The 18,595-nt window shown below is 41.6% G+C and overlaps 1 protein-coding gene across 5 annotated transcripts in view; it reads right to left on the reverse strand.

The window, feature by feature from the left end:
* The window catches only part of arntl2 (aryl hydrocarbon receptor nuclear translocator-like 2), a 52,507-nt gene extending 40,113 nt beyond the window's left edge, over window positions 1–12,394 (reverse strand). For 2 of the 5 annotated variants that reach the window (XM_034176784.1, XM_034176782.1), the window contains exon 1: window positions 12,123–12,392. The gene's annotated coding sequence lies outside the window, so the exon portion shown is untranslated. Of the gene's footprint in view, window positions 1–12,087 lie in introns of all 5 variants that reach the window. The other 3 variants (XM_034176781.1, XM_034176779.1, XM_034176780.1) reach the window with 3 other exon arrangements.
* Between the last annotated feature and the right edge of the window lie 6,201 nt (window positions 12,395–18,595).

The following is an 18,595-nucleotide window of genomic DNA, read 5'->3' on the forward strand; positions in this document are numbered from 1 at the left end:
AAAAATAAAATAAAAATCCACTGAACAGGCTGTGGAGCAGCACAGGTAACACACGACAACAGTGGTAAAAAATAAAATAAAAATCCACTGGACAGGCTGTGGAGCAGCACAGGCAACGCACGACAACAGTGCTAAAAATAAAATAAAAATCCACTGGACAGGCTGTGGAGCAGCACAGGCAACGCACGACAACAGTGCTAAAAATAAAATAAAAATCCACTGGACAGGCTGTGGAGCAGCACAGGTAACGCACGACAACAGTGCTAAAATAAAATAAAAATCCACTAGGCAGGCTGTGGAGCAGCACGACAACAGTGCTAAAAAATAAAATAAAAATAAAAACGAAAGCGTTAGCAAGCTAGTTAGCTTGCCAACGCTGATGAAGGTTAGCTGATAAAAGAGCTCCGTCGCGATGCTTCGACTGTTAGAGGTCTTCTTTAGGCGTTGGAGCACGGTGAAAAAGTAAAAAAAAGTAAAAAAGTCTTGAAAAAGACTGTTAATTCAAAGAACTCAAACAGCTCAGTTCAAACAGCTAACAGATACAGCAGAACACCGCTGTGCTCCGGAACCCACGGTTCTCCGACTGCCACGGACTCCGACTGCCTCACTGAGGGCCATGTTACTGGCAAACCCAGAATGAGATTGCCCACTCAACAAACGTCCCCAGCCTTCTGGACATGATGAAGGGACTTGGGCTGTCGTACCTGGCTTTTCCCCTTTGGGTACCCCTAGAATGGCCAATTTTTAGCTTGAATTTTCAAACGCTTCCCCCATTCCGCAACATCCCCCCCTCGGTCGCTTCGCTCCCTCAACATTACCACTACACTAAAATTTTATCCTAGCTAGAACCTGAAAATGATAACAGAAAATTAAACTCATGCAAAACCAGCCTGTCATGTGTCTGCATAGAGAGCATCTGCAAATGTTTGTGGTTCTGACGAATCAGAGCAATGGATTTTCCAAGGGTCTGTCAACATTCTGCTAACCTTGAAAGCAATCTGAGAGGGGTTTTCTCATCATGACCACTTTCGCTGCTGCAGACACTAGTGTCATAATCACATGATCAGTAACCAGTCAAGATTAAAGCATCTGATGGACTAGACTGTGCAACGTATAAATCACAACTGAATTTAGTGAGTACTCATACAGCTAAGATGCACTGCAGTGCAGCAATTCTTATTTCAGATAAAATGTAGATTTAGCACCTGAGCAAAAAGTTAAATGTGCATTCTCTATTAAACCAAACAAAGCAAGATTACAAGCTCAGGTTCAACCAAGATTTGAACTGAGGTCACTGCTCACTGTCCAAAGTGCTGAACATTATACCCTATCACTGTGTAGGAAGAGGAAATTCTTTGCATAAGCACAAGGAAGTGTGATGTAGGTGAGAGTATATATAGTATGCCTTCTATATGACCAGCCCCCAGGCTCAGCGTCTTGTGCAGTCAGTCACGGTACTTAATAAAGTCCACATTATGGACAATGTCAGTACTGATTGGATTGGTATATACTGAATTAGTCAGGCTTGGAGTAGAAACAAGCACTGTGCCTGAATATTCCTGGTTACCAACAGATGGATTTACAGTATGAATACAGGACCCAGGACCATAACTTAACACAGAACACTGACAGCCAATTCCAAATGTGACCGTGTAGTCTCCAACAGGTCAACTATAGAGCTTTATACCACGTTCTATTTATTGTGGAAGTCATAAACTGTGACTGGGAATGATGTTACACATGAGGTAAATGCATTCCAGTTTCCACACTACACTGCAAATCTAGATTATAATAGCCAAGTGGCCTCTGTGTGCATGTGTGCATATGGCTTTGATCACGGCAAAACCGGAGAGAGCTGACATTTGCTGTTTGGTATGCTTATGTATTTTGGGTCAAGGATGAACGCTGTGAAAATGGAAAGTTGATAGGACAAATATTTCTTTGAGAAACTAGCAATTTTAGCTAACCAGTACACAATGAACACTGTGCTGCAATGCACCATGGGACTTCGGGGTTTTGAGGATTTAAATGTTGTTATTGTGGTTCATGTTAGTTTAACAGTGTTGTTAGTGTTATTGATTTATTGTGTTTTGTAGTTCAATTGGTTTAGTCAGTTTAGTTAAGTGTCATGTTCCTCTTACAACCCAATCTCACAGCAAGTCGTGATTCAGCAGTAATATACATTAATCTATTGGTTCATGATATTGTAACGAAAAGTGCCTCATTTTCTTCACGGCAGCACAAATTCATTCTAATTCATGCCGTGATAAATTAAAAGTGAAGCGGGGGGGGGGGGGCAGGGTGGTTATGGTTAGGGTGGGGGGAAGGAGTCAGATTAGGTTATGGTTAAGGTTAGGTGTAGGAGTAGGGTTAGTAATAGTGAGTTAAAAAAACCCTGTCACGAAAATTTTACTAATTTCGTCACGGGAGCATGAAAAAAAAACATGAGACTGTGCTGTGCTGTTACCATGAGTGACTTAAGTGTCATGTTGGTACCATGAGTGAAATGTGTATTGTTTTTAATGCCTTCCACCACCGTCTTTGTTTATCAAATTAAAAGCACCTGCTTTCAGCAAACTGCGGAAAAGACAATAAGCTGTGCATGAGTGCATGTGTGCGTACAATTTTGATTCAATAAAATATCTGATTTAATCACAAATAACACCTGTTTGTGTCCCGTTTTTGTCCTGTACAAATCCTTTTCTCATTCATTAAATGTGTTCCTTATCAGCTGATGTTTGGTGAGTCTGTCAAGAAGTTGCGTATAGGCTGAAATTTTGAACGAACATCAGAGAACTTTCCCAACGCACATGTGTTTTGTCCTGTACTTGTTTGTAGCTTGCCAGTTGATGTTCAATTGACATTAACTGCTTTCTCATATTGGTTGTAGAAAAACTGTCTCAGCAGAATACTGACTGTCTGCAGCGGCAGACAGCAGGAGGTGACGTGAGGTGCAGTAAAAGTCCTTCACCTTCTGAGCACCTTCTTCACCTGCCATCTCGCTGTTCACAGACTATTAATCACCAACCCTTTATTTAGGTCTTGCAACAATACTGTACTTGTACCATCTTAACCCTCACAAAGCTAGCCACTGTCCCAGAACATTTTCCTCTTTTCTTGCAAAGGAGCCTTTCAAAATAAGAGCACGTCAACACAAACCGCAATTCTGCCACAACTGCTACCAGCACACACTGATGACGTCACCACAAGCAACAGGCTTATCACACCTTGACGATGTAGCCTGCGTATGTTGAAGTACGAAAAATACAGTAGTGTTCAGAATAATAGTAATGCTATGTGACTAAAAAGTTTAATCCAGGTTTTGAGTATATTTCTTATTGTTACATGGGAAACAAGGTACCAAGATACAAGAGTGTGCATATCATGAATGTTTGGTCTTGTTGGATTTGTGAGAATCTACTGAATCTACTGGTACCTTGTTTCCCATGTAACAATAAGAAATATACTCAAAACCTGGATTAATCTTTTTAGTCACATAGCACTACTATTATTCTGAACACTACTGTGCATTGAATATGCTGGCATACATCTAATACGTTATGGGTAAGTTTTGTACAAGTTAAGAGCACGTTGAAGCACACTGGTATACAGCATAATACGGCGAGTTTGTCAAAAAATTTTGGACATGCACAATATTTTGTGACGCATGCCAGCGTATGGTTCATATGTCCCGCATATGTGGACCATAAGTTGCAGATACATTTTGCCATTGTTGACACACGTTACTTGAAAGTTACTCATAAGTCGAAATATGTCCATTGATGCTGCCAATTGATTGTCTCAACAACTGAAAGTTGCAGTCCTCATGCGAACAGTTCAGACAGTTTCAAATATTAAAACAATTCTGTCTAAATTTAAAGTCTTAACCTGTTTGTTTCAGTCAGATCCATCATCACAGCCTGACAAAAAATTATCCACATAAAGCGTCCTGATTTTGGAAAACATCATCTGAAAATACATTAGTTCCTTGTCATGGCAGAATAAACGTAGCATTTAAGGCCCTCTGTGGTTTGTCTCCTCCCAGTGTGTTTCTCAGCCTGAGTCAGAGAACGCCTGTGTAGCCAATCGAACAGTCCCTCTAAAAATCGCCCCCTCCCCCACCTTCACTGTGCATGCGTCATTTCGGAGCAGCAGCATCATCATTTCTAAGCATCAGCTGCGATCTACCAATTATCACCCATTTCTGCTTCAAACTGCACTGCAGTCATCATCTATCGCAGCGACAGATATCTGAAGCTTTTGTACAACAATCATTTCCACATAAATTCAGCATTATTTCATAATAAAAGAAGGGGGACCGATGAGAACGCACAGCAGCATGTCTGATGTGCAGCTGCGCCTATGTCATTTTGGTGCATCAGTAGCATCACCTCATTTCTGCTTAAAACAACCTTATTTCTGCTTAAAATGTTGTATGGCTGGGGGGCCTGGCTGCCTTTTTGTTTCTGTCTTTTGTTTTTCCTTCCAGGTGGCTTGCATTTGGGACTGAGTGGCTGTGTTGCTGAGGTTATCAGGACCTCACCCTGATCACCTGCGGCTCGTCAGGACTCACAGCTGAGGTGCATCTATATGGATTGGAACATGGTGGCATTTAAGACTGGAGTATACAGTGTGTATTTGCCAGAGACTCGACCTTGTGACCAGACGGGTGAGATCGTCGTCTCGGGAGCCATCTCATCATCAGTGGATGCAGAGAACGTCCAGGGTTTGATGCACGGTCTGTGAAAGAGGAGGGGGTGAGGTCTCACGCTCGTCAGCACACTTCCTGAGGTACGTTAGATTTTGTGACTAACATTTATACAGTCAGTAAATGTGGTGTCCCTCACACCTTTTTATATTGAGCTGTATGTTAGTCATGTATCGGCTTCCACTGCAGTGGAGTTTTGTGAACTGGATGTTCCATGCCTGCAGGTTGGGAAGTTGATTAGTAATCAAGCCAGGAAGTGTTTGCTGTTTGTACACCTTTAAGTGTTCTCTCTGTGTGTAGAGTGTGGACTCACATAATGGTTCCTTCTTTCACAGACTCGGTTTGTTGCGGCCACCTGGGGGGTGTCGGCGGGGTCCTTGGGTCCGAACAGCTTCTGGCTCCGGACCGTTAGCGCTGCTGGGAGCGCACCACACCAGACCGCACTTTCTTTTGTTATGTTTTGTATCACTGTTATGTATTAAATTCAGTTAGCCTTTGTACCGTGCTCTGCTTATTTCATACTGGGTCCTTCAAACGCTGGTCGGTTCTCCGAGCTGCGTCCGACACATAACATAAAACTGACTTTAGGTTTTACTTTGTCATCTGATGGTTAATAATCACACTATTCCCTTTGATCACTTTGGGTGAAAAGAATCAGTCTCAGACAAGCTGCTGTGGTCCCAAATGACGCAAGCGCAGTGAAGGCAGGGTGGACCAATTTTTAAGGGGTGACCATTCCGTCTGCAACACTGGAGCTTTGTGCAACAATGACAAAATTAACTTATTTTAAATGTTGAAAGAGTCAAAGCGCCTCGTTCATTTGCGTCAGCGTTTACCACAGATATCAGTCGATTCTTCAGGATTCTGCACGCAATGAAAATAAATTCCATAATCCACAAGACAAAAATAAATCAAAATAAAATCTTTAAAGTAGACCTGCATTGAAATAAATGGGGTCAGATCTCAGAAAGAAATAGCTGATATGTATTTATAAGACCCTTATGAATGCAGTAAAGTAAATCTGCAAGCCCAAATTTGTAATTCAGCGGAGAAATCTTCATTTAAAAATGACAAATTTGCAGCTAAAATTTGGCCCTCAGCGAAAACTGTTTGTACATCCGGGACATTGCAGTGACGTCCGGCAGAAGACGGAGCGCTCGTACCTTCAGTCCGATCCCGCATTGAAATCGATTTTAACTGTTAGTAATGTTACTGTTATACACATCCTGGTTTCAGCATCCAAAAGTAAGCTGCAATGAATGTGAGATACAGCTCTGCATGATCAGATCAGCGGCGACATCGACAGCGGGCGACGTTCTTCCCCGACGCCTCGCTCTCTGCCTCCGATGCGCTTACTGAGTCTGCGTGCTCGGGTAAACGCCGAAGTGGGCCACTGACATCGCCTTCGTGTCTGCTGTGCAGCCGGCACCACCTCCCTGTCTACTGAATGGAGGTGCAGCCAACTTGGCAAAAGTCCAGAGAATACGCTCGCTGTTTTGATGCGGAGCGGCCGGTGACACCTGTAGCTGCAAGGACAGACTTTCCGCAGCGCTGCACGTCTCGGTAATCGTAGCCGCAGAGCTCCATGGCCGCTGAGAGAGGTTTATATCTTTTTAATGACTTGGATTCTTTGTGGGTCCCGCCTCCGTACCCCGTGACGGTAACACTGGAAGCGAAAGACAGTAGATTTTCAATGCAACACCACTCAATCAAACGGGCGTATGAAAAAGTTCCCCAAAATAATTTTCAAGCACAAATAAAAGAAATGTGTACTCACCAAACGTGCCGCAAGACAATATGAAGTTTTTAAAAAGTAGATCCTTCCGTATAAGACAAGAAAAAGGTGCAGATGCAAACTGCCGTAAATCCACAAATTACAGTTGGCGCGCACAATGCATGCTGGGATAGGGTCTTTTCCCTGACGTCTCGGCAGCGTCCCGGATGTGATGACAGTTTTGCGGAGGGCTAAATTTTAGCTGCAAATTTGTCATTTTTAAATGACGATTTCTCCGTTGAATGACAGATCTGGGCTTGCAGATTTACTTTACAACATTCCGAAGGATCTTATGTGTAAATATACTCAACAAAAATATAAACGCAACACTTTTGGTTTTGCTCCCATTTTGTATGAGATGAACTCAAAGATCTAAAACTTTTTCCACATACACAATATCACCATTTCCCTCAAATATTGTTCACAAACCAGTCGAAATCTGTGATAGTGAGCACTTCTCCTTTGCTGAGATAATCCATCCCACCTCACAGGTGTGCCATATCAAGATGCTGATTAGACACCATGATTAGTGCACAGGTGTGCCTTAGACTGCCCACAATAAAAGGCCACTCTGAAAGGTGTAGTTTTGTTTTATTGGGGGGGGATACCAGTCAGTATCTGGTGTGACCACCATTTGCCTCATGCAGTGCAACACATCGCCTTCGCATCATCTGTGAAGAGAACACCTCTCCAATGTGCCAAACGCCAGCGAATGTGAGCATTTGCCCACTCAAGTCGGTTACGACGACGAACTGGAGTCAGGTCAAGACCCCGATGAGGACGACGAGCATGCAGATGAGCTTCCCTGAGACGGTTTCTGACAGTTTGTGCAGAAATTCTTTGGTTATGCAAACCGATTGTTTCAGCAGCTGTCCGAGTGGCTGGTCTCAGATGATCTTGGAGGTGAACATGCTGGATGTGGAGGTCCTGGGCTGGTGTGGTTACACGTGGTCTGCGGTTGTGAGGCTGGTTGGATGTACTGCCAAATTCTCTGAAACGACTTTGGAGACGGCTTATGGTAGAGAAATGAACATTCAATACACGAGCAACAGCTCTGGTTGACATTCCTGCTGTCAGCATGCCAATTGCACGCTCCCTCAAATCTTGCGACATCTGTGGCATTGTGCTGTGTGATAAAACTGCACCTTTCAGAGTTGCCTTTTATTGTGGGCAGTCTAAGGCACACCTGTGCACTAATCGTGGTGTCTAATCAGCATCTTGGTATGGCACACCTGTGAGGTGGGATGGATTATCTCAGCAAAGGAGAAGTGCTCACTATCACAGATTTAGACTGGTTTCTGAACATTATTTGAGAGAAATGGTGATATTGTGTATGTGGAAAAAGTTTTAGATCTTTGAGTTCATCTCGTACAAAATGGGAACAAAACCAAAAGTGTTGCGTTTATATTTTTGTTGAGTGTATAAGTCATTTTTTGGTCCAAAGATCTGACTGCATTTATTTCAATGCAGGTCTACTTTAAACAATGTTAAATTACTCTGGTTGGCCTCCATGTGGAGGGGCGAGGCTGTGCGACAGCGTAAACGAGCTTGATGAAGTGCATGTCAACATCTACATGCTCCGCCTGCCAAACAAAAGGGTTCTGCTGGTGGTGGAAATGCATCCCAAGCCAGACTTAACCGTTCCGACCCGTACCATACCAACCCGGACCTCTCGGTGGAAACGGGGCTGTCGGCATACGCTGGCTAAATCATCATTGTGTGACAGTTGCATAACTTATTGATGTAGCCAGCATATTCGCAATATTTTTCATGAATTAGCATACGCTGGCTCAATCATCAAGGTGTGACAAGCCAATAAGACATGGAAGCGATGAGAAAAGTCATTACTTTTTACTTCGTGCGATGCGTTGAGTCATAAAATTAATTCATTTTAGGTGGGTGTTTAAATGAACTTGAAGAAAAAAAAAATTTATTTCAGACAGATAAACACACACACACACACACACACACACACATAAAACATGCTAAAAAGCAGAAAAAGTACAGCTTTCACTACTGTTGCTGTTGTTGCTTGCGAAAGCTATCTTTGTGCACTCGGGCATGTGGTGTTTGAACAAGTTGATGAGCTGGAATTCTGACTTCAGTGGGCGTTCCTGGGGGGCATAACTGGGAAATTCTGGCCTCTGAGTACAAATGGAATGCACCAATAGCCTAATGTCCTGATTTGTTCATTGCTTCACAGCTTTGTGCGTGCACAGGGTGAAGACAGACTAAACAGAAATATAGCAGATATTCATGACTGTTTAAATTCACACACACACAGTGACAAATAGCCATTAACAGATAAGCAACAACCTGACTTTTAATCCCGGTCCACCAGTACGGTAGGATTAAGTGTTGAACTGAAGCCAACTACAATGCTGAATAACAAGCCTCAGATAGCCCTACGCCAAGTCTGATAACCCCCTGTTGAAGCTCACGTGTCTTCATTTTCTCACTCAGTCCTTGAATGAACATCTGCTCCACAGATATTGCCTCTCGCACCTCCTCTTCCCACGAAACATACTGGCTGTCCTCCATTAATATTATAAGAAAATAACTGATGTTTATCAGTCAAGAGAAGATCAAGTACGTAAAGCTGAGTTAAAGGTTACAAAGATGTAAAATAGCATTCCAGTTTTTGTCCATCCAGCTTATGTGCAAAACACCACTGACTACATATGTGCAAGACTGGAACACAATGTGAATAATGTGGTTAACTAGGCCATGAGCTACCCAACCTGACATTTACAGAATAATGTTAAACATACTATAGACACATCAAGGATCTACCCACTAAGTCCAAAGTCTTCTATTGTGCAGCTGATAGTACACCACGTTATGGACTGTGCAATACACTCACCCTGAGAACTGTTTTCCCACTAAAACAGCACAGACTGCTCTAATTAGCACAGCACTGAGGCTGTCAAACAGAGGTCCGTAATTTTCCTGTTCTGCTGAGTTCCATATGTGAGTCATAACACCCATTAAATACTTTTCTTATAGACGTAACTGTCTGTAAAGTCATTTTCACATGAAGATTACTTTTGCGCTGCAGACTCATTTAAGCATTATTCCTTCATTATTTTTTGCTCTTTATTATCATAAAATAAAAAAATATGTGCTTTCAAATAGGACATTATGGAGGCCAACACTACTCCTTGAGCAGATCCTTCGTTCTTGGGATCTCACACATGAATGTGGTGTAGTCCGGCTGCCTACCATTATTTATTGTTTGTGTAACAAAGGACCAAATCCTGCTTATTGATCTGTGATTATAAAATGCTGCACTGTACTGTATACAGGTTAGTGTTAGGAATCGGGCGGGGTCTTTCTTGCTGGATTGCTCGCCAGTGTATTCCAGTGAATTATCGAACTGACAGGGGTAATGCACCTGACAGTCTTGTAATAGCATGAAGTGTTGGGTGTTGTGTCCTATCATGACCAATGCAACAGCAGAGTTTTTCTTTCCTTTCTATTTTTTTTAGATGAGTGCACACCTGCCATGCCCCAGGCAGCAGTCACGGTGGGGCTATGGTGCACATTTTATTACCATTATATATATACATATTTTTTGAATCTGCTGTCAGCTGCACCTCTAAAGCATACGTCCTGTTGAATGGCCGATAAAGTATAACACAGTATATAATACCTACCATGAGCTTTTCCTTTGATATAATTATGGCTGAGCTTGAGAGTTTGGTAAAAGTCCAGAGTGAAAAGTGACTTCTAACCACACAGCAGTCATATGATATTTTCCAACTGTTGCTATTTTTTTTAGAATTGTTTTTATATTTACATATCTGTGCTGTCATCCCCACTCATAGAAACTCCAGTAAAAGCTGCTAATCATTTAATGTTGCAAGAATAATGTCAAATTTCTACAAAATAATTTGGCTGAGTTGCATGAATGAGCCCAGAGACATAGGGCAGTGGCGGTGTTGCTATATGCAGTTGGTTATCAGCCACACAAAACCACCCAAAATATTAGATCCATTTTTTGTTTGTTTGTTTTTCCTTAAGTATTTTGTGCTGTTTGCTTAGACTCGTGTATCACAGAAAGCAATGCACCCAATTCAAAATAAATTCAAAAACACCCAATCTAGCAAACGCACACGATTTGTGCACACTTGGCAGCCATGGCTTTTGGGGAGTGGAGCTTTTGTGCTTATGATTTTGACTGCCATTTCTGAAAGAAAGCTGCGAGTTTTTGAAATTGTAACAAGGGTCTAAGATGTTCTAGCTACCCACAGTCCTTGCCAATCCCATTCTCTCCTGGTTTAGCGTTAGGGTGTAATTTCTCTGAAATGCACAAAAGTCTTGACATTTCAACAATACTTCAGATGTGGTCTTACAGAATTTCACATCATCACATCTGGAATTATGCAGTGCCTTTGGTCACTTTTGGAAGTCTTATGCAGAACTGGAATTCCGAATGGACCCATTCACATATTATGTGGTTGTGCAGTGCTTCAGTTGACACTTTTTAAAATTGTGTTTTAAAGTATAAATTATTAATGTAGAGCATTTAACGGTCTTCATTCGTGTATTCATTTGTACGTGTCTAAGTATCTTGAAATGCACCATTTAAATAACATTATCATTAATCTAGCTAGGGGAGAAAGCAGACTGATGCAATTGCTTAATTACTGATGATTTAGTACAGGATGGGGAAGGATTGTGGCTTCTTTTTATTCTTTTTTTGGACAGAAAATGAAATGTAAACTTATGTTGGTGAAACATGTTTGTGATTTCTTTCCTCAACATATATTTCAGTTATACATTTATTTATTTGAAAATGTTTGAAAATACAATGAATCAAAATAAATTAAATCAAACCACAGCTTTGCATTTTTTTTTCTTAAGTTTGTTGTATAATAAGCTAAAATAACATCTCCAAAATATGTAAGGTGTACTCTTGGACCAAAAACTCAGAGATTTCTATATATTCAGCAGGTTTATCAGAACTTCCCAGCTGTTTACAGGTGTTGTGTGAGTCAGGTCTCTATTTAAGTGATTAGTTTCAGAATCTTAAAATGCCCTAACATTTAAATATGTGCTTATTTATGATACAGAAATTTTTTTGTCATTCCATGGTTTATGAAATCCTTCATGCTGGGGAAACAGCAAATATATTTTAAACAAACGACACACACACACACACACACACACACACACACACACACACACACACACACACACACACACACACATATATATATATATATATATATATATATATATATATATATATATATATATATATATATATAGTCCAGCTTGGCTGTCATTCATGTAAACAGGCCTTGCTATCACTGCTAAGCTAACATTGAGCATTTATGACAGCAAACAAGTAATTTAATATAAAAACATCACAAATAATAGGTCGACTTTCGGCAATATTATGAAGAACGCGCCTCTAAGAAATGTTAAAATTGTCGTTCAGTTACATAAATGGCGCAAAGAGCGAGTTTGCTCCACTGATCTACTGACCTAGTTTCGAAAAAGCGCAAAGTTACAATCCGCCGTAGAGAAAATTCCGCCGCACAGCGCCTTCCCCCTTTTTTTCTCCTCTCATTTGCACAACATTTGTGTCTGTACTAACCAGTAAACAAGCGTCCGTAGTAGCGCTGGAATTACCTGCCGGTTCTCCTGCCGCTATGTCACCGCCGCCAGCCTCTGCGCGCCCGTCCTACATGGCTGTAGCCGGTGCGCCGACTCCGGTACATGGATGAAGCGGGAAAATACTGCGGGGCGGTCACGGTGCTGTGTCAGTGGCTCGGCTGAGGGGCACAATGATGCACAAATGTCTGATGGCTCAGTCAGTAAAGAAGAAAAGGGAATGAAAGGTGGCTGCTGGCTGTTGTTGGAGAGCAGAGAAAACAAGGAAGGCAGGAAAAAGTCTCCTCCTACCGGCGCACCGCAGCTCCGCGTGCAACATGAATCAGGCCCAGACAGCAACAAACAGTGGAAAATACAATAAATACACGTTTTCATTGGCGTTTCATGTCATGCAATTACAGTGTTACAACAACAGCAATAATACGAGAAGTATTATAATACAAGAGAATACTACAGGTACTACTACATGTCAAATCTGGGAGCATGCACTTGACCGCATCCACAACACCACAGAACTGTCTTGGCCTTCCAAGGTCTTTCCTGGATGGCAACTACACCAGCAAAGTGGTTGGCATTTAGGATCCAGTTACCACTATTACTACTAACAGTAGTTTATGTCTGGGAGAATGTGCTGACAATCTTCAAATACACTGGGACCCCAGAGTAGTACCATCTCAGCGTACCTACCAATCTCAGCAGCCCTGCACCACCCTTTGGACCGTGATGTGTTCCACAGGGCACCACCCCCACCCTGGTACAGCATGTTGCTGAATATATCATATTACAGAACCACACTGGGTCCTGGTTTGCAGCCACACAGGCAGACACCCGCTCCATCCTCACCTCCCAAAAGTAGCCACCGGTTTGCCAAAACCAAGTGAAACCTGAGCTTACCCTCAGTCTGTAGGAACAGACCGGTCTGTTTGCTAGGATTGTCAGCACTGAGGAAGCTCTGGGATCCTAAAGACTTGGACTTTTGTTATCTTGCAAACCAGCATGTCATGACTTCATAATAGGGAGAGGCTATAAATTCCTTTTTAGAGGAAAAACACCCAGGAATAACTTTAAATAAACCTTTATTGTACATAAAGAAGATATCTAAATGTTATTTCTCTCTGTGATTTGGCTTCTTGCGGCTACTGCCATTTTATCAAATACGTGACTATATGCTTAAAATCGTTATTTTGCAGAAATATTCAATATGCATCCTTGTATATCTGACACAAGAAAGGCAATTCTCAATCAGCTGTTGGATCTAACTTGAGGGAAGTTGTTCCATGGCCAAACAAAAGTCTGACAGTGTCACGGTAGATCTGTCCTTGGTCTTGCCTAATAGAACCTTAGGGCCCCTTCACACATAGCACGAATAAGTAAGAATCAGGCCGAATCATGGCGAAACAGCCCGGGTGAGCGAACCACAAAAACATCAAGCTGACGTCAGGAGGAACACACGGTCAAGGTTGAGCAGGTGTGAACAATCCCTCTGCCACAGTTTCGTGCATGCACATGAAACCGTCACAGCGGGAACACAGTGCAAGCAGCTGGAGTGTGTGGAACCACATGTCACAGCTGCTGTGGAAAAAAATACATGCCACCCACAGGATTTGAATCTGCAATTTACAAAAGCTTTGATTAACAGACAGAAACTTTACCACTGCACTACCATCACTGTCCTAAAACCAGAGCGTAAAATGCCTAAAATCAACAAGGAGATAAATGTATTTTTTTTTAAAAGACAGCAATTACATGATGTAGACCACTGTTGTGGAGGAAATAAAAAAAAAATCCACATGCACAACATGTGTTGCGGGGAGAGCCGACACTCTGGCACGCCACACTCGTGGGGGCACTTAGGCAAATATCACATCCAGCTCGAAAGTGATCATCTGCTCACTGTTTTCATGCTAACAGCATGAATGGCCACACATTTTCTAAGTGTCAAGCGAGCGGTGTTGGATGTTCATGTGTGTCACCTGGGATTTGGCCGACACCTGCCACGAGAGGGATCGAATGGGCTCTCACAGGGCACACTCTATCTTTCGCTGTTGGTGTGCATGAAAAATTGTAGTGACAAGTGTACGAGGCGATGGAGGCAGCTCCGATTTTTCACAAATGGCATGCAATTCCTCCTTCGTGCATTAGTTGGCTTCAATCGTGTTGTGTGAAAGGGCCCTTAAGATTGTCACCAAATGATTCAGGATTCAGCATGTTGCGCTTTTGACCTTCAGTGTTGAACATCCTGAAGACTCTTAGACTGTCTTTAGGTCATCTGTATTCTAAAGGTACTCATCAACATGTTCAGTTGCTGTGAATGGTCTGCCTTGGTCCTTCAGTCTATCCAAAACACTGAGTTTTTTGTTCTCAACATGCAGCAGATAAGCTTCCTTCTTACTAAGCCCAGCACCTCTAAGTTCCTGCTGGCGTTTGTTCCAGTCTGCAGTGATATTATCCTTGATCACTGGGCCCATTTTACAGAAATTACTTGAGGCATCTTTTTTGCACAAGTCTTTAGTCAGATTCAGTATATTGCCATGAGATACACTGTACAAACTGGGCTTCTTCTTTAGCCTCTGATCAGTCACGTACATCAATGAAAACATTATACTTGGAAAATTATGGTTTTGGGATTGGTCAAACGGTAACCCATTATTGTTAATGGTCAATCAAGTGGCAAGTTTTCCTTTAAATCTTGTAGACCTTTACCAGACAAATGAATAATTGAATGCATGCATTCACTTTGGCCACATAATGGTCTATGATCTTGATGATAAACTCTCTCAGTGTGTTATTTAGGCAAAAATGCATATATCTGTGGTTTTCAAATATATTCCAGTAGCCAAAGGAATCCAACTCTAAATGCAAAATTAAGTTGAAAATGTAGTTTTTATGGATATGTGGTTAATTTGAATTCATTCCTGGCATTTTTTAGAATTATAGCCCCCTAAGCTCTTCTCTGTTATCTCTTGATCTCAAAGGCCAAATTACATGAATGTCACTGCCGCGATTACATCTGGTGACCAAGTCCAAGGAAGTTATTGCAAGTCTGGATCTTTAGCTTGATGCATGACAATCCAGACATTCCAACTCCTTACTCAGCTTCCAGATTTGCTGCAATCAGGGCGTCTATTGATTCTACCTAGATCACAGCATCATCCGTAAAGTTAAGGTCAGCTAATCTTTCTTCACCAACAATGGTACCCAAGTTACTGCATTCCATGTCCTTACCTAGCATGCAGTCCATGCAAACTAATAGGAACCAGAACACATCCCTGACAAATACCAGAATCCACTCAGTAGAAGTCATAAACCGGACTCCATGCCACACAGCACTCACACTACCCTGGTTCCAAACCTGGGTTCCAGGCCCCAGAGATCACAGGAGGTGCATGAGGTTTTGTCTGCTCTGAAGTTATCAAAATTAAAATTTCACTTAAAAATAAAGTCATAATAACACACTTACTTATCAAAACAAAATAAAGATGTAAGGTTTTTTGGATGAACCAAAGGGAAAAGGGATGGAACCTTTAAAATGTATTTTCTTTTTTTTTTTTTAATTGGAATGAATCACTGTATTCTTCCTTGGCGGGGGGGCATGTACATTTACATTTACTATGTAATCTACATACGATGATAAAATGTGTTTTGTGGAACACGTGACATTTTTCTATCCAAACACTAGGTGGTAGACAAGTCTTATTTACCAAAAGTAGAGCCTGAGCAGCCAGTGTAGGGGAAGAGAGAGAGAGAGAGAGAGAGAGAGAGAGAGAGAGAGAGAGAGAGAGAGAGAGAGAGAGAGAGAGAGTGTGTGTGTGTGTGTGTGGGGGGGGGGGGGGGGGGGGGGGTAAATCCACTGCTCATAATAATGTCAAATGACTTCTGATATAAAAGGATATAAAAGAAAGTAGAAATCATTCAGTTTGAAAATTAAATTTATGAAGGGTAAATTCCTGAAGCAAGCATTCCCAAACTTAAGAAGGCCGTGGGCTACTTTGGAAGTTGAAAATCTTCTGTGACACACCCAAATATAGAAGTAGTAAACCAGAGCAATGAGAAATTTCGGGTGTGACTGGGGTTTGGAGTTCATTATCCAGGGAATGGGGTGGGTTATATTTCGGGTTGTGATATTTGTTTTCATTTTATAATGCATATACATAAACATATGTACTTATCATTATTTCCTTTCATTTACTCATCATATGTATGTATTTATCACTGTTATTTTACTAATTATTATTGTTTTTATTTCCTTATGTAGATTTGTTTTAACCTTATTTTATTTATTGACATTTTTATTTATCTATTTTGCAATTGTTTTTGCTTTTATTCTATGTTAGTTGTTTATTCATGTATATCTGTGTATAATACGTATAAATATATTTTTCGTGAACTATTTTTGTAACATGCATATGCCTATCTACATTTTTTTTTGTAAAATAAAAAAAAATGATCACAAAAAACTGTATTAACAAACTGAAACTGAATCATTTAAGATGATAAGGAAGCTGAGGAGAATCACTTGCATTTTGATGGCGGGTCAGTTTGATTTTGACCATGTGGTGCATTTTTCTCCACATGATACAGCACACTTGTGCCTGAGTGTTGATGACTGTTCTCAATGTGTTTTGTATAATAACACTACCTCTAACCTTAGTGTCATGAGATTTGGGGTTCCACAGGGCTCCGTTTCAGGCCCCTTGCTATGCTGATGATACTCAGTTGTACATGCCAATAACTGCAGGAAATCTCATTCCGATAAAATCCCTGGAGGACTGTCTTCTATCAGTGAGAAGCTGGATGTCTACTAACTTTCTACTTTTAAACTCTGATAAGACTGAAATGATGGTTCTTGGTCCAGCAAGACATCAGCATCAGGTTGACCAGCTGGCGCTCAGCCTGGGTTCATGTGTCATACATCATACATACAAAGTGAGGAACCTTGGGGTAATTTTTGATCCCACGTTGTCTTTTGACCTCCACATCAGAGATGTTACTAGGACTGCTTTTTTCCATCTGCGAAATATAGCGAGGATCCGCTCCATCCTGTCTATGGCTGATGCTGAGACCCTGATTCATGCTTTTGTATCTTCTAGACTGGATTATTGTAATGTTCTATTTTCAGGGTTACCGCAGTCCAGCATTAGGGGTCTTCAGCTGGTTCAGAATGCTGCTGCCAGACTTTTGACATGTAGCAGAAGGTCTGAACATATCACACCCATTTTGGCATCTTTACACTGGCTCCCTGTCTCTGTGAGAGCAGATTTTAAGATTTTATTATTGACTTATAAAGTTGTTCATGGACTGGTGCCATCTTATCTGGCTGATCTGGTGGAACCTTACGTGCCGGCCCGGGCTTTACGGTTGCAGGATGCAGGCCTTCTCTGTGTCCCCAGGGTGAAGATGAAGTCAGCGGGTCAAAGAGCTTTTTCTCATCATGCACCCACCCTGTGGAACGGTCCTCCTGCGACCGTGAGACAGTCGGAGTCTGTGGACATTTTTAAGTCAAAACTGAAAACCCATTTTTATTCTCTTTCTTATGAATAGTTTTAATTTTGATCTGTTTTATTCTTTTACTTCTGTTTTTAATTATGTATTTGAATTTTTTTTATTCATTTTTAACTATTTATCTAATTTTTATGCTGAGTTGTTCTGTGTGAGGTGCCTTGAGATGGCTTTGGTTGTGATCTGGTGCATTATAAGGTGATTAAATTGAATTAAATTGATCCCAGTGGCTGGACACCCATGTTCCACCTGGCTGAGGCAGATGGTTACTCTCGAAATGTGGCGATGGACATTGTCTGCCTGGGTCGTTGCTGTGCATGAACCAAGGTGGTTCCATGCTGCTGTAGATGTGGCAATGGAAAATGCCCAGCAATGTGAGAAATGCTTATAGAACCTTCATAAACTATGCAGAAGGTGATGACATCAGCTATGGTTCCTGTCACACCTCATAGCTGCTTCTAAATAACCAACATGGAACAGGCACTGTTAAGATGGAACTTGATGTCTCTGTCTCAGGTTTTATGTGTTCCCATTTTAACCAGCAACCATCCAGGTACTCCAGTCTTACCTCAGTGCTGCTTGTTGAGATCATCTATATTTAATTGTGCTGCTATCAGATGAACCTCAGTGGAAGGGGAGGTGGTGCTGGAGAAATAATAACAATAATGATGCAAAACGCACAGGGTTGGCTCTCTGAATAGCAGCTACGCCTGCCCCTCCTCACCAGGAATGGATGAGTTATGAGATGGAGAGGAGATCTAAGTGGTCCATTCCCTCCAGCTGCAGACTGAAGATTGCTCATAATGCCTAGACTCTAACAACTGGATTATATACTTTTTTCTTGAAGTGTTTCTCTGACCTGGATCTTTTGGGTGCTCTAAAGGCTGAATGGTGTTCTGCACATACACACTTCACCAGTGCATCCTCCAAAGAAGGGTGTAGAGGAAAAGTCAGTGTTAACTCTCGGGGACCCTTGGCACTACTGAAAGGTG

Source organism: Thalassophryne amazonica, chromosome 8 (genome assembly GCF_902500255.1).
Source record: "Thalassophryne amazonica chromosome 8, fThaAma1.1, whole genome shotgun sequence".
NCBI lineage: Eukaryota > Metazoa > Chordata > Actinopteri > Batrachoidiformes > Batrachoididae > Thalassophryne > Thalassophryne amazonica.